The 14,679-nt window shown below is 45.8% G+C and overlaps 1 protein-coding gene across 1 annotated transcript in view; it reads left to right on the forward strand.

The window, feature by feature from the left end:
• The first annotated feature begins 5,109 nt into the window (after positions 1–5,109).
• Positions 5,110–14,679, forward strand: part of RAD54L2 (RAD54 like 2) — a 119,881-nt gene continuing 110,311 nt past the window's right edge. Inside the window, exon 1 of the mRNA XM_019631304.1 lies at positions 5,110–5,285. The gene's annotated coding sequence lies outside the window, so the exon portion shown is untranslated. The remainder of the gene's footprint in view (positions 5,286–14,679) is intronic.

The raw sequence follows: 14,679 nt of genomic DNA on the forward strand, positions 1-14,679 counted from the left end.
CTTTTCCAATTTGATGTCTTTTATTTCTTATTCTTGCCTAATTTCTCTGACTAGGCCTTCCAATACTATGTTGAATAGAAGTGTGAAAATGGGCATCCTTGTCTTGTTCCTGATCTTATTCAGTTCTAATCATTGAATATATTAGCTGTGGTTTTTTATATATGGACTTTATTGTGTTAAGGTAATCTCCTATTCCTAGTTTGTTGAGTGTTTTTGTTGTTGTTGTTGTTGTTGTTGTTTTTTAATCACAAAAGGGCCAATTTGGTTGCCTTTCATCTTTTTCTTTTCTAATTGCTCTGGCTAGAATTTCCAGGGCAATGTTAAATAGCAGGCATCTTTGTCTTATTCCTGGTTTTAAGGAGAAATCTTTCAGTATTTCACCATTGAATACAATGTTAGCTGTTGATTTTTTTTTTTAAGATTTTTATTGGGGAATTGGGGGGATGGGAACAGTGCTGGGGAATTGGGGGAAGGGCAACAGACAAGTTGCTGTCATTTTGTTCTTCAGTCTAGTTGTGGAGGATGTTGCTTCACTGGCCCAAGTTGGCACCATCATTGCGCTCTTCCCGGGGGAGGCAGATCAGTCGCCGTCTTCTGGACGACCGCTCACTGCGGCTGCTGGCCGCTCACGCTGGCTGCTGGCTACATACAGTAGCCCATGGCAACCCACTGCAGCAGGGGCTGCAGCCTATGCCCGCCGCCAGCGATTCACGGCAGCCCAGCTCCAGGTTGAGCTGTTGTTCAGCATCTTAGCTGTGGAGGGCAGTGTCACTGGCCCTCATATGTGGGATCCCAACCGGGGTCCTCTGGCGTCCCAAGCCAGTTCTTAACCATCACGCCACTCGGCCGGCCCTGATTTTTTATAAATACACTTTAATCATGTTAATGAGGTTCCCTTCCTTCCTAATTTGCTGAGTGTTTTTTGTTTTTTTTTTTACCATGAAAGACAGCACTTCCTCTGGGAGGGTGAGGGTGAGTAGCTTCTCTTGGTTCTGGAGCCGACAACCCCTCACATTTCCCACCCAACCCTAACACAGGGTTGGTTCAATGGAACCTGACCTATTAAAGCTTTGGCTCTAAAGTGATCTAGGGGTGGTCACTGACTGAGCTTTCAGGAGTTACAGTGAGAAGCCAGAAATGAGCCACCCCAGCTTGCCCAGCTAAACTCTGAAGTCCAGCTAGCACTACCTCTTTCTTTTCTTTTCTATATCCATGCCTTTTCTCATGCTGTTCTGCAATCCAAGGCCTCCTCATCCTTAAAAGCCCTTATTTAACAAGTCTCCTTCCATTGCGCCACACCCCCACCTAGTGCAGGGGAGCTCTCCCCTCCCCTTCCATTTCCCCATGGCCCGTGATTTGTACCACCCTTGGAGAAATTACCTCATTCTGTAGAGTATCATGATTCAGGAAATACATGGCATGCCAAAAGCTCCAATGGACCCCTACCCCTCCGCTTTCATTCCCAGCCCCTCACAGACCTGCTTCAAGTATGGGCCAACCACATAAATATTTTTAAAGCATATCTATATAGTAAGCTCTTCTGTACCTGTTCTAGGTCTTGGGGATCTTGGTAAGATTGACAAGATCCTTGTTCTAGGGCCTCACAATCTTATGAGGGAAGAGAGAGAGATGATAAACAGATAAAGAAAAATATCAGATAGCATTAAGTTCTCTGCAGATAGAGAAGATAGGGTGGTGTAATGTTGACTGGGTTGGTGGTCATCAGGGCTTCTGTAAGGATGCAAATGGAGCTGATGGAATTGAATGGAATTATTCTCTGTAGGATTTTTTTTAAAGCAGCTATTTCTATGATATCTGCCTATTGACACGGCAAATGTACCTGGTCATTTATCAGGTCCTGTGCTGCTTTCCTAGGAGTTGATCAACAGCATCTTTACCTCCTCCCAAGGGCCAGCCCTGAAAGTGATCCCCTCAAGACCATGAAATCTTGGAGCAGAGCTACAGACCACTTCTCCATTCTCCAGGGAAGTCATCTGGGGGTTCCCACTACACCCCATGCTGCCTCTGAGCACTGGTCCTTCTACGTAGAATTCTCATTCCCTGAGACTTCACATGCTTCTCTTTAGCAGTCTTCACATTTCAGCCACAGGTCACCTCACTGGGGTAGTCTACCCAATGCCCCCCTCTCCCAAAAGCCTCTCTCCCATACAGATTTGTTTTATGTTCTTTTCATGACTCATTAGAATTTGAAATAATTTTGTACTGTCTCCCTTGCTTAGAAGGTAAATTACTGTAGGGCAGAGGCCTGTTTTCTCTTGTTCAGTGCTGTGTCCCCAAGGCCTAGATCAGCATCTGAACTACAGTTCAGGGGCAATAAATGTCTACTGAATGAACATCTATATGGGACAGGTTTTTATTAGCTACACTTCACAGACCAGGATTCTCCAAGCTCAACTTTGGGCACAGTTCTTCATTCACTTCAGTGTGTGGTTATGAGTGGGCTCTGGACCTAGATGTCCTATACTCATACCCCACTCCCTTCTTACCTCCCAGCTTCAGTTTTTCCATCTTTGAAGTGGGATGGTAATTGTATACACCTCATAATGTCTACGTGAGGATTAAATGTGTTAATACTTGTAAAATGTTTACAGTTGTGCTTGGCATGTCTTAATACTACTCCCCAGCATCCAGCACAGTGCCTGGTACAAGGTAGGTACCCAGTAAATAATAGCTAAACGGGAAGTTCTATGGTGCAGCAATTTTGCTAGGCCTTCATCAATCATTTGGGTGGATTTTTTTTAAAAGGCCTTGCAGAGATGATTTAGTATGAGAGAAGAGGTACAAGCAGAAATTTAGAAAACATCCCAAGAATAGGATGGCTGTTGAAGAAAGATATAAAATTATCTGTCACCTTGGAACCTGGTTCAGAGTGATCATGGCTTTGGCATTCAGAAGTGGGGGTGGGCTGAAAGCGTGGTTGGCGGAGGCAGGACTGAGTTGGCTTTCATGGAATGAGGAAGAGGTGAAACAGGTAAAAGGAAGAGGGTGTTTTGCCAGGTGTGATTCACAGTGAATGAGAAGGTCTAGTTCTAGCTTCTGATGGATTAACAAATTGCTGGCAAGTCTTGTCTAATCCCAGCAGAAAGATCCAAGATTTTGTAACCTCGCTTGAAGGCAGAGCCGTTGATAGGCAGGTATGTCTGTAAATAACACTAGGGATGCCTCCTGAATAGAACCCATTTTCATACAGGTTACATGAGGGTACCATGATCCCCAAAGGTGGTTGTGAGGGCAGAGCATCATCCAAGTTGTGAGGGGAGTTCCTGGAGGGCAAGGGAATAGTGATGTCACAGAATCGTAACGGCATCTTGGGAGGAGAGAACGGGAAGGGCTTGCATTAGCAGGAGAGCCAGGCCTGGCTCTGGTTGCTTCAACCGCAGTGACAGAGGAGGAAGGTAAGTGTGGGTGTCTTCGATGGTTGTGTACTGGATCTTTACAGGGAGATAAACAACAAGACTCCTCTCTCAAGTCTATACCCAGCTTCATCGGTCTCCTTCTCCTCCCTCTGTCATCTTCAGGGCTCTCACTGGTACTTGCTTCAACTGTGAGACTATATCTGCTTAATGTGTCACATAGGTAGTCCAAGCTAAGAGGTCAAATAGGGGAAATGCAAGGCCTAAAGCAGGGAGGGGTCAGATACGGATCTGACCTCAGGATGTGCTGAGAGAAATTCACCAGCTTTTGAGGCATCCTTTGTCCTTTAAACACATAAGATGAAGTCCTCTTGCTTGAGGGAGCAGAGAGCCTCCAGAGGTTTTGAGCGCGCTGCTCTCTAACCCTTGAGTCTGCCATTTCCAGATGTTACCAAAATGACGTTAGACGGGCAGAGCCCTTTCCTTACTTCCAGAGGGATAACTAAATGGAAAATCCACATGTGTATGTGTGTGACACAGTGACATCATTTCATTCAGGTGCAGGTGGCTGATATAAGTGAGCCTTTCTGGCAAGTCTCTTCAGACAAGGGAGAAGGGGATCAAGGTAAAATTTCGAGTCTCGGAAGCCAAAGGGCTAAGTGAGGATGGAGAGTTTGAGAACATGCGAACGCTCCTTTTCACATGCAGCGCCTTCTGCAGATCTGATCTCCCATTGATAGTTTGGGAACACACTTGTTATTTTTATAACCTCATTTCCTCCAAAAATAACTACAGTATGTCTGATGGGGCTGGGAGGGGCCTAGAAGAAAAGGAGGGTGGGTGGGGAGGAGAAAGGATTTTTTTTTTGAATCCACTTGATTTTATGAGGAAAACAAAACGTTAAAAAAATCCGCTTTCAAAATTTTTTCTTCATCTCGCCAATGTGCAGAGGAGGAGGACGAAGGGGAGGAGGAGGACGACCTGGGGCTGCAGTGGAGAGAGCGGACACAATAAACTCTTCTCGTTAAGTGGAGCCCACATGGCAGTAATTACAAACTTGGGCGGGGGGGAGAGTCTGCGCCCTTAACCTCCCCTTAAGTGTCAGTGATCAAGAAAGCCTTTCTTGTTCCTGCTCCTTGTTCAGGGACTTCTGAAGCCAGTTTCGGTCAACAGGAACCGGGACAGGAGGTGAGGGAGACCCAGAGTGACCCGGCGCGCTTCGATGTCAGGGGTGCTCGAGGGCTGCGCAAACCTCTGCAGGAGGCGACAGTGGTCGTAGTACTAATCATCGGTAGTAGCATCCGCGATGGCCGTGCCCCGCTGCTGAGTCCCACATCTCCGCGCCAGGCATTCGGATCACCTCCTTCAACCCTAACGAGCGGTCGAGGTTACCCCCCAAGCGAGGAATGAGGAGGAAGCGAGGCGCAGCAGAAGCACTCAGCGACCAGCGTGCCTCTCCGGGGGCTGGAGGGGCGAAACCCTCCCCGTCGGACCCGGCCCGGGGCCCGTTCCCAGGGGGATTCCGGCCTGGGACTTCCGCGCCGCCGTCACTCACGAAACGGTCGTCTGTCAGCAGAGACGCCGACGTGCTGGGAGCAAGCCCAGTCCCACCTGGCGCCGCGGGCGGCGCGGCCCCCGCCGGCGCTCGGCGGAACGTTCCTGTCGGCGGCGCGTGTTTCCCGGCCGGGCGGCCGGGGCGGCGGGCCTGAGGGGGACGCTTTCTGGCGCGGACCGCGAGCGGAGGCTGCGAGCGCCGCCGCCAGAGAAGACCGACGCTCGGCCGGAGCTCGTCTGTGGCGCCCGGGCCTGCCGGCCGCTTCCCGCCTCGGCCTCCACCGCCGCCGCCGCCGAGGAACGCACGGCCCCTCGGCCCTGCCTGGCCCGCCGCGGCCCGGAGCCGCCGCGCCGGAGGTGAGTGCCGGTGCCCGGCCGCCGGCTCCCGGCTCTGGGCCGCCGGGACCTGCAACAATGGGGGCCCAGTGGGGATCCGGCCCGGGTCCCGGCGCTCGGCGGCTTGGGACAGCGAGCCGGTCCCGGCGGCCCGGGCCTGGGGGCGCTGGACCGGATCTGGGCCACTCCAATGGTCGGAGGCTTGGAGGGGGGTCTGAGCGTCGAGCCGGGGCCTCGGCGGCTTGATAGTTAGGATTTTTGTCGCCGGGGAAGGGAGTCCTAGGGGCACGGAGAAGGAACTCGAGTGGCTTTCGCTCTCAGTGCTCGATGCAGACGCCCTGGAGGCTGACCACGGCGGGGGGTGGGGGCGGGGGGGGGCTCGCGTTTGCAATGCCAGGGGCCTCGGTGCGCCTGGTCCCCAAGGCGCGGCGCGGCGCGTCTTCCTCCCCCGAGGTCTGTGAACTTGGCCGACTGGGGTCCGGCTGGGGAGACGAGGCTTTGGAGAGTTGAGCTGCTCCAAGGGTGGCCGGCGCTGAGTTCCTGGAAAGGCAGGAGGAGCTCCGTGGGGCAGAGGAGAGTTGAGCGAAGAGCTGCCTTCGCCCGGGCCCAGAGGCGTCCTGGCGTGGAAGGGTGCTCAGCCGGGGCACTTGTCCCAGGAGCGTCACGGTGAGGAGCGCTGGCCACCTCGGCGTTAGGGGGGGAGACTGGAGTTGTGCTTTGGGGCGCGCAGGGGAGGGTTGGCAGGCTGCTGAGGTTGGAGCATTGGCTGTATGTGGGCCAGGGTGGTGGCAGCCTGGGAGTTGAAGAGGGAACTTTGCAGAGTGGGCTTCCTGACAGAGAGTGACCTCTTCCTGCGGGGGAGTGGGTGACTCAGATCTGTTAGAATTCCGGGGCTCGCTGGTGGATGTGGCTGCCTGTGTTGTTGGTGGCTGGGCAGTGCGGGGGAGGGGGGCTGGGAGGGGCGTTTGGGGGCTGAATGAGTTTGTTCCTGAGTAGAAGACAGTGTGGACCATTCCTTACTCCGATTCAGAATGGGAGCCATCATTAACAATACTTTAAGTAAAGCACGTCTTTGTGGCATGTGGAGTCAAAGCTTTCCTCTGTTCATTTTTTCCTCCTTTGTTTTTGAATTGTGACTCATACTGTCCTTTCAGCACTGTGGCTATTGTTCGTACTGATAGACAAATTTAGATGCCACAATGGACTGTAAATTCCAGGGGTTTTCAGTCCATTTCTTATAAGTTTAAGAGCCGGTTCTCAATCATTTCTGTGCTGCTGTTTAATGTACGCAACTCTAGAAGGATGTGAAAACTCTTAACAGTTTATGTTGTTTAAAGTTCTTTGTATCCTCAAATCCATGAACCTTCATTTTCTCCTACTGCCATGAAGTCATTACGTTGAATCTGTTAAACCTTAAAGGCTGTCAGCTCTCACAGAACATTATCTTCACTAGAAGTGTTATCTGTCTTCAATGAATTTAGCCTGTACACTGTCTCATCTGTATCATTGAAAGGTAATGTGCAAACTCCAAATCTGAGGCCTGCAACTGTGCACCAGAGCTCTGTATGTTGTATTTGGGCAGAAGTTGGTGTGTTGTCTATGAATGAGATCCCAAACCCTATACAGAAAAAAAAAAAAGGGTCAGAATCATTGCACCGTGTGAGTTTAATTAGAGTGTGAGGAAGTACCGCCTAGATGGAATCTAGTATAAATTTTCAGGTGAGATGTGAGGTAATTCTATTTGTAGTTGTACTGTTAGTTCTGAGGTGTTTTTTTCCCCTAATCTTTAAAAAATCATGTATTTTCCTTAAATTATATTCTTTCTCTCTGCCTCTCTCTTTTAAAATTTCTATTTTAAGTATTGTAATTTACTTTTTTCATAAACCAATATGTATTGAATTATGCCAGGCACTGGGTTGGACACCTCCACAATGATGATATTTTTGGGCATTTTAATAGCACTAGTTCTCAGTTCAGAAATGGCTGTAGGTCTGTGAAGGAAGAAGCAATTCAGGTATATCAAGCTTCTAATCAGTAAAGCCATTGAATAGGATTTTTATAAAGTATTGATTTTGACTAGTGACGATTGATTATCTTCACATATTTCCATGGAAAAAGTTTAGCTGCTATAATGTGTTCACATTGCTTTGGGATTGTTTTAACATTTTATTTAAATACACCTGTTAACTTGAAGTACTCCTGTAGACAGATCACAAGTTCAACATTTTGTTTCTGTGTGTGTCTGGATGAGCAGTGATTTGCAGATACTGTGTATGTGCTCAGGTTCCCCAGGAAGCTGTCACACTTTCCTGCCCAGTGTGGTTTTGGGAGCATGAAGGCTTTGCTCACCCCCTTTGTTTGGTGCACTATATGTAGGCTGGAAGTGTCTGCTGATCACTTGGAGTGTTGTCCCCTAGAACTGGAGGAATAATATTGAGGTAAGGCTCAGTCTATTTGAAATTGCTTGCCTCTTAATTTTTACTGAATAAAATATAATGTAAATTATATTTGTGTGATTTTTAAAAAAAATTTTATTGGAGAACAGCCATGGTCATTGGTTACACATTGCTTTCAAGCTACAATGGCATAGTTGACTCTTAGGGGCCCATGCGGGGATCGAACTGGCAACCTTGGTGTTATCAGCACTACGCTCTAACCAACTGAGCTAAATAGTCACCCCCTGAATGTTTTTTCCTTTGATTGTTAGTCTCTACTCTGATCTAGTAAAATGAAATTCTGTCCTTTGCTCTCTCTGTGTGTATATATTTGGCCAAAAACAAATGAAGAAATTGAAAATCAAGACACTTAGGTAATAAATAAATTCTTTGAACTATAACTAAGAAAATAAAAACTGGTTTATTTTTTGCTTGGAAGGCACAGTGATTGCTGAAAGAAATGTTTTTGACTACTTTTAATCAAATAGATCAACTTCAGAAACTCCTGGAAAGAAGGCTTTGAGTTTTCGATTTCATTAGAAACTTCCAAAGTGCCTAGTACTATGGGGAGAGCATGGTCTTTGGAGTCATCCCATCTCTCACTCTTGCTTGCTTTTTGACCTGAGGAAGCTGGTAACCTCTCTGAACCTTGTTTTTTTATTTTATTGAATTTTTTTCAGTCTGTAAAATGGGGCTAATATAACCTCTGCAGGTTGTAGTAAGGACTGGAGATGAGGGCCTAGGGCTTCGTGGGCGGTCAGGGCTTGCTGCTAGTGGTAGCGATGGGGCCCTATTCCCAGTAGTATTATTAGGAGTGTAGCTGGGCGCAATGCATGGATGAGGGGCTCAGTTTCCTTGTGTGGGGAGGAAGGCAGCCCACTGTCACCTGTTGGCACCCTGGACAAATGAGAGCATTGTCAAGGTTGTCTTTATCCACTGTAAGTGGACAGGAGTCCACACTATAAATTCCAAGGTCATTCCTGGCACTAGTAGGTTTTTTCCTGGCAGTTTCTATGGAGAAGCCAGGATGTAACTTTTTGGCATGTCCTTGTTTTGGGAACAGTGGGCCTTCCCATTGACAGAGTGCTAGAGTATGCCAAGCAGCATTGTGCTCTGTGTGGCCCCTGTTCAGGTTGTTTCTCTAGCTTTCTTCGGTTGGCACCAGAGACTTGACTTGGGTCTTTTTGCCTGAAAGGCTCCAGATGCTGGAAAGTCTCCAGATGTCGTCTTTCTCTAATTTGAGCTACTTTGATAGAATCTAGCACTCTGTTCAGAAATATTTTTGATGAACAGAAGGTTCACAGGTTTTGTTATAGACTTGTTCAGTTTTATTTTTTCCCTGTGAGAAGGGGGAAAAAAGGTCAAGAGAAAAATAAGTATGAGCCAGACAGAAGTGATTCAAAATAGCTGGCCCTAAGTCTCTTCCAGTCTTCCTCAGCGAAATCCCCTCTCCATTCCAGGTGGCCTTTAACTCCAGTTAAAAGTAAATAACATTCCTCTGGCCTCAAAATACTGCCAACACCTATTGGGTCGTTGGGAAAGTCCTCATGTATTTTTCTGTTTTTCAATGCTAAAATGCGCCATGACTTTCCCGACCACCCAGTAGATCCTGGTGTCGTCTCCACTTCAGCGTCTCACAAGGACCCTTATGACTCGGCCTGGTCAGTGTCTTCCTTTCTTGCCATCCCCTCCTCTGCCACAGACCTCTGGCACTTAAGGTCCCACAGTGAGCTCCTGGAAGGTCCCAGCTTGTGCGGGCTCCTCCGGCTGAGTGTCCTCCCCATTCGAGTGCTTGTCAGACTCCTAGGCTTGAATTGACCAGGAATTCAGGCACCACCATCTCTGAAAAACCTTCCTTGGTTCTTTCCAGATTAGGGTAAATGCTTCTCCTTTGTATGGCCACTGCAGTCTGAGCCAGCTTTTTCATGATCACACTGTATTCTTAACTTTTGGTGGTTTTGTGTGTTTTCCATGCCTAGGTTGTGACTTACTTGAGGGCAGGACCTTGTCTTATTTATCTTTATATCCCAGTACCTAACCATTTCAGACACAGAGCAGCTGCTCAGTAAATGTTTGCTGAGTGAACAAATGAATGACCTTTGTATATGAGATGACAAGAAATCATGCTTTGTGGAGCTGGTGGTTTGATGAGAGTTCTGACTTCATGGCTGCATCTGATCTTTGTGTTTCCAAAAGCACAAAGTGGCTCTGCCTTTGTATTTCTAGGTTGCTAAAAGCCCTACGTAATGTTGCTGTGAAAGTGTGTTGTTCATTCCATGCATTCATGGTTTTGAGGCTATTATTACTTGCTCTGGTGGGTCTTGCAAAAGTTGCCCTTGGAAGAAAATATAACAGTTCTTCATTGGTATTATATAGATCTTCCATTACTACTCTGAGCACTTCATGCTCATGTGTGAAGAAGAATGACTAGTCAGTTTGGGCCACGAGGTCTCCAGACAACCCCTGGCCAGCCTGGGAGTGGGTAATGGATTTAACACTAGAATGTGACTTGCGTTGACTGATGGATCTTTTGGAGACCCAGCTGAGCTCAATGTCACCATATTCAGGATACTATAAGATGATTTGCCCAAATTTTATTTAGGAATTTGAACTCAGTACCAGTTCTTTGCTCAGCCTAGTATTGTGTGAACACTGAAACTGATATATTGATTCTTTGTTCTGTGTTATTAACCTAGAAGTTATGGAATTATACTAATTTATTTAGCCACCCTCTTGGTTCTTCTTAATGGTAAAATAACTTGAGAGAGTATACTATCTAAATTACTTTGATTTCATTTTCATGGTGGATCAGACCACATAGGAATCCCACCGGGGGTCAGGTGTGAGGAACCTTACTGAAGCCTATATAATGCAAGTTTTTCTTTAATGCAGGTGACAAACATAACAGACTGCAGAAAAGGAAAGCATGAAAAGTAACTGCAGTTAGATTAAAGCTAAAAATTGATATGAAGTAATAAGGAAAACAGATAAAGCATAAGTCACTTTAAATGTGGCAACTGTTAAATTGAAGTCTTTTTTGCAAGCAATGTTAAGATGTTGAGAAGGAAATTGTTATAATATAGGTTAGAAGCAATGAAAACACGAACAATTTCAGCCAGCCAATTTCAGGCACATTGGAGGTACTAACACCCACTTAAGGTTTTATAGCATCATCAATAACAGTTATATACAGGCAGAAAATGAGAAATGTTGGCTTTACTCTGATAAGTATATCTTGCATATGTACGATAGTCTAGTTTATAAAACACTTGCATGTACATTTACTTTACTTCACCCTCCTAACAACCCTGTGAGGCAGATAACCCCATTTTACAGATGAGGAAGCACACGAAGAGGTGGCGTGGCTGACTCTCAGTGCACAAAGCCTATAAGATGAAAAGCTGGGACTTAATGCCAGACTTTCTGATTCTAGGTTTAGGGCCCTTTTTATGTCCTCATAGGATATTGTTAGGGCTTCAGTTTGGGGTGACAGTCACCCCTTATTCCAGGCTTCTGGCTAGTAGAGGATACACACAAGGGAGGTCGTGCCACACAGGGAGTAGAGCGGCTGCTCCATTAACGGCAGCCTAACAACTCTGGAAGAACTGGATGAGGGGGGGGAACCCAGAGGGAACCCCGCCTTCCTCAGTGATCACTTAGTGGTCAAGAGAAAAACTCCAGAACCGGGTGGGGATATTTTTGTACTTGAGGCCCAGTGACACAAGTAGGGGTCTTCCTCCTATGATGACACATAGAAACTGGAAGAAAAATGAAAGTTTGGGGGAAAATGCTTTAGGTGTGATTCTGGCTTGAGCTCAGGCCCTTTGCTCTCATTGTGTCTTCCAGTCCCACTGTCTCCCCCGCCCCATCTCTCGACTTTCCTCTTCCCCACTGTTCACCCGCCTCCCACCTTAGCGTGGATGCCAGTTTGCCATGGTCCACAGCTTCAGTGCTGCCTTCCCCAGGCCTGAGAACCCTTTGGCTGCCTGACTTTGTGCCCTGTCTTGCTCTGCCAGTTGCCATCCCTGAATGCTCTCTCCCCTGGCTTCTTTTGCTGCCCCTAGACTGCCCAGTGTTTCTGGGGAGTCTGGACTGTGGACTGCCTTGGTTGCCAGCGGTTCCCACTGCCTCACTTGAGTTGAGCTCTCACTGCCCCTCAGGGTACCCTTTCCCACAGCAGCTCCTTGCATGTTTCTGAAGGCTCATTTCTCCCCCCTCAGGCCCTAATTCTGTTCCCCATTCCCTCATTCTTTACCTTTGACCTCACTTTAGGGCTTGTGCTCCCTAATTTTTTTCCTTTTCCTTTCTATCATGATACTTTCATCACTTAGAGCCTCTTGCTTTTGGAAAGTTCTCAACTTTGTGATTTTTCCCCCCGATTAAACAGGTAGTATATGAGTACTGTAAAATTTAGGCATTTTAAAATAAGGAAAAGAACCCATAATCCCATGTGCCATTGTTAACCACCATTAAGAATTTGATCTGTATTTACCCACATTTCTTTTCCACTGTGTATGCTGTGTGAGAGAGAAGTAATTCCTTTTTACAGAAATGTGATCACAGTGTATCTACCGTATTTGCCGGCGTATAAGACGATTTTTTGGCCCTGAAAAATATGCCTCCAAGTGGGGGGTCGTCTTATACGCCAGATACACTTCAGATAGACTGCCCATAGTGCTTGCCCCGTGCCATAGTGGCCTCCTGATGCCCGCCCACTTCATTCCACATACCGTTCAGGCATCAGCAGCGCTGCTGGGTGTATGCTCGGCTGTTATGCGATTTGGCTGTTATGCGATTTTACCACACTCGCAAAATCGCACACAGCCGACCATACACCCAGTAGGATAGCGCAAAATCGCGAATCGCGATACCATACTGGGTGTATGGTCAGCTGTGTGCGATTTTGCGAGTGTGGTAAATTCGGGTTACCGTATATTTCTTTACATATGCATTGAAGATTCGCGATTTTGCGCTATCATGGTGCCTGTTAGAATGTTGAAGAGCTCGCACTTGCGCACTAGTGAGGTCCCAGGGAGATGCTGATGCAAGGGTGGACCAGACTGCTATAGTGACAGGGCGGGCAAACAGGGAGCAGGGACCAATCAAATCAGGCTTTGTATACAGCCAACAGCCAACCACAATACTGCACCATTGTACAGTACAGCATAGAAAATGTCGACCAGTCAAACCCCTATCATCCCTATCATGGCACCAGCCAAAAGAAAGAAGTATGATGCAAATTTTAAACTGAAAGTTATAAACTTTGCTAAGGAAAATAATAATTGTGCTGCTGCAAGACAATATGGAGTAACAAAAAAGATGGTTTGGGACTGGAAATCAAATGAGAAAGCATTAAAGAGTATGCCAAGGGGTAAGTGTGCATTAAGAAGAGGCACCCCACACTGGCCAGAACTCGAAAAACATGTAGCAGACATGGTGGCTCAACATCGCCAAAACGGTTATGTGGTGACACGAAATACAATACGCTTGTTTGCACTTCAGTGGGCCAAATCAAATCTGATATTGTTTTACCTTTTATTTGGTGTGTGGAAGGTGTGCGGAAGAGGGGGTAGTCTTATACGGCGAGTATATAACAAACTGTATTTTGAGTGGAAATGTTAGGGGGTCGTCTTATACGCCCAGTCGTCTTATACGCCGGCAAATACGGTACTCTTGAACTTGTTTTTCCCCCTCCACTTAATACTTTTATCTTAGGCATTTTCCCATGCTTAGGAGTATCATATCTTTTAATAGTTACAAAGTATTATGTTGTATATTTGTATCAATTTTTTTAATCCTCGGTGATAGACGTTTGTTTTTATTTCTCTGCAGTTGTAAGCATCCTTGAATATGTATGTATAGATATCTTTGTTTACCTGTTTGTATATGTCTTTTTATACTTTGTGTACATACTTCTTAAGATAAAGTCCAAGTGGAATTTCTGTGTCAAAGGTTATGCATGTTTAAAATTTTGCTAGATATTACTCAATAACTTTCAAAAGATTGTATCAATTTCTGTTTCTCTTATAGCACTGAACATTATCAATGTTTTTAATCTTTGCCAATATGAAGCCTAGGTAACTAATTTTTATTTACATTTTTTTGTTGAGGAGGATGAGCATTTTTTTCATGTGTTTATTTCATGTATACAGAGGGTGCCAAAAAAAAGTATACACATTTTAAGAAAGGAAAAAAACTGTGTTAAAATGGTAATGCTTAATATATACTGACAACAAAAGATGAGTACAAGTCACATTTGACTTCTGCAATTACAAGAGGTGCTCAAAATGGTTACCATCAGCATAAATTTAATACAGTTTTTCCCTTTCTTTAAAATGTGTATACATTTTTTTGGCACCCTCTGTATTTATTGATCTGTTAATTATTGATTAATCAGTTACCTCCTTTCTAGCTCCTTTCTCCCCTCCCCTTTTTGTTTTTACCTACATAAAGGTAGAACCATAGTGACTTTGCTTAGCTCTGGGCCTCTCCTTCCTATCCCCGTCTCTTTTATCTAAAACATAGTTGTACTGCCATTTAATTATCACATGCTTTATCAATGTTTCTTAATCCTTTGTCTGCCTCCTGGTCCTATATTTCTCCTGAACACCTCTGAGATGAATTCCTTGCTTAGACAAAGATTTTTTTTTTTTCCTTGATACTTGTTCTCCCTTGTTTTGACCAACTCCCCACCCCCCGCCATCTTCACAGGGAGGGAAGCTGCACATGAGTGGACTTCTTGTTACAGAAAACGTCAAACATACACAACAGTGGGGAGGAGAGTATAATGAGCCCCATGTACCCATCATCCAATTTCAATAGTTATCAACAGTTTCCTAATTTTTTCTTCTAATTATCCTTTCTACTTCTGTTTTTATAGTTGTTGTTGGCATGTTTTAAAGCTAAATCTCAGACGTTGTCACTGAGTGTGTGTCTCTAATAAGAATATTTTATTTTTTAAATACCTTTGCCATTTTTTT

This window comes from Hipposideros armiger, unplaced genomic scaffold (genome assembly GCF_001890085.2).
Source record: "Hipposideros armiger isolate ML-2016 unplaced genomic scaffold, ASM189008v1 scaffold_990, whole genome shotgun sequence".
NCBI lineage: Eukaryota > Metazoa > Chordata > Mammalia > Chiroptera > Hipposideridae > Hipposideros > Hipposideros armiger.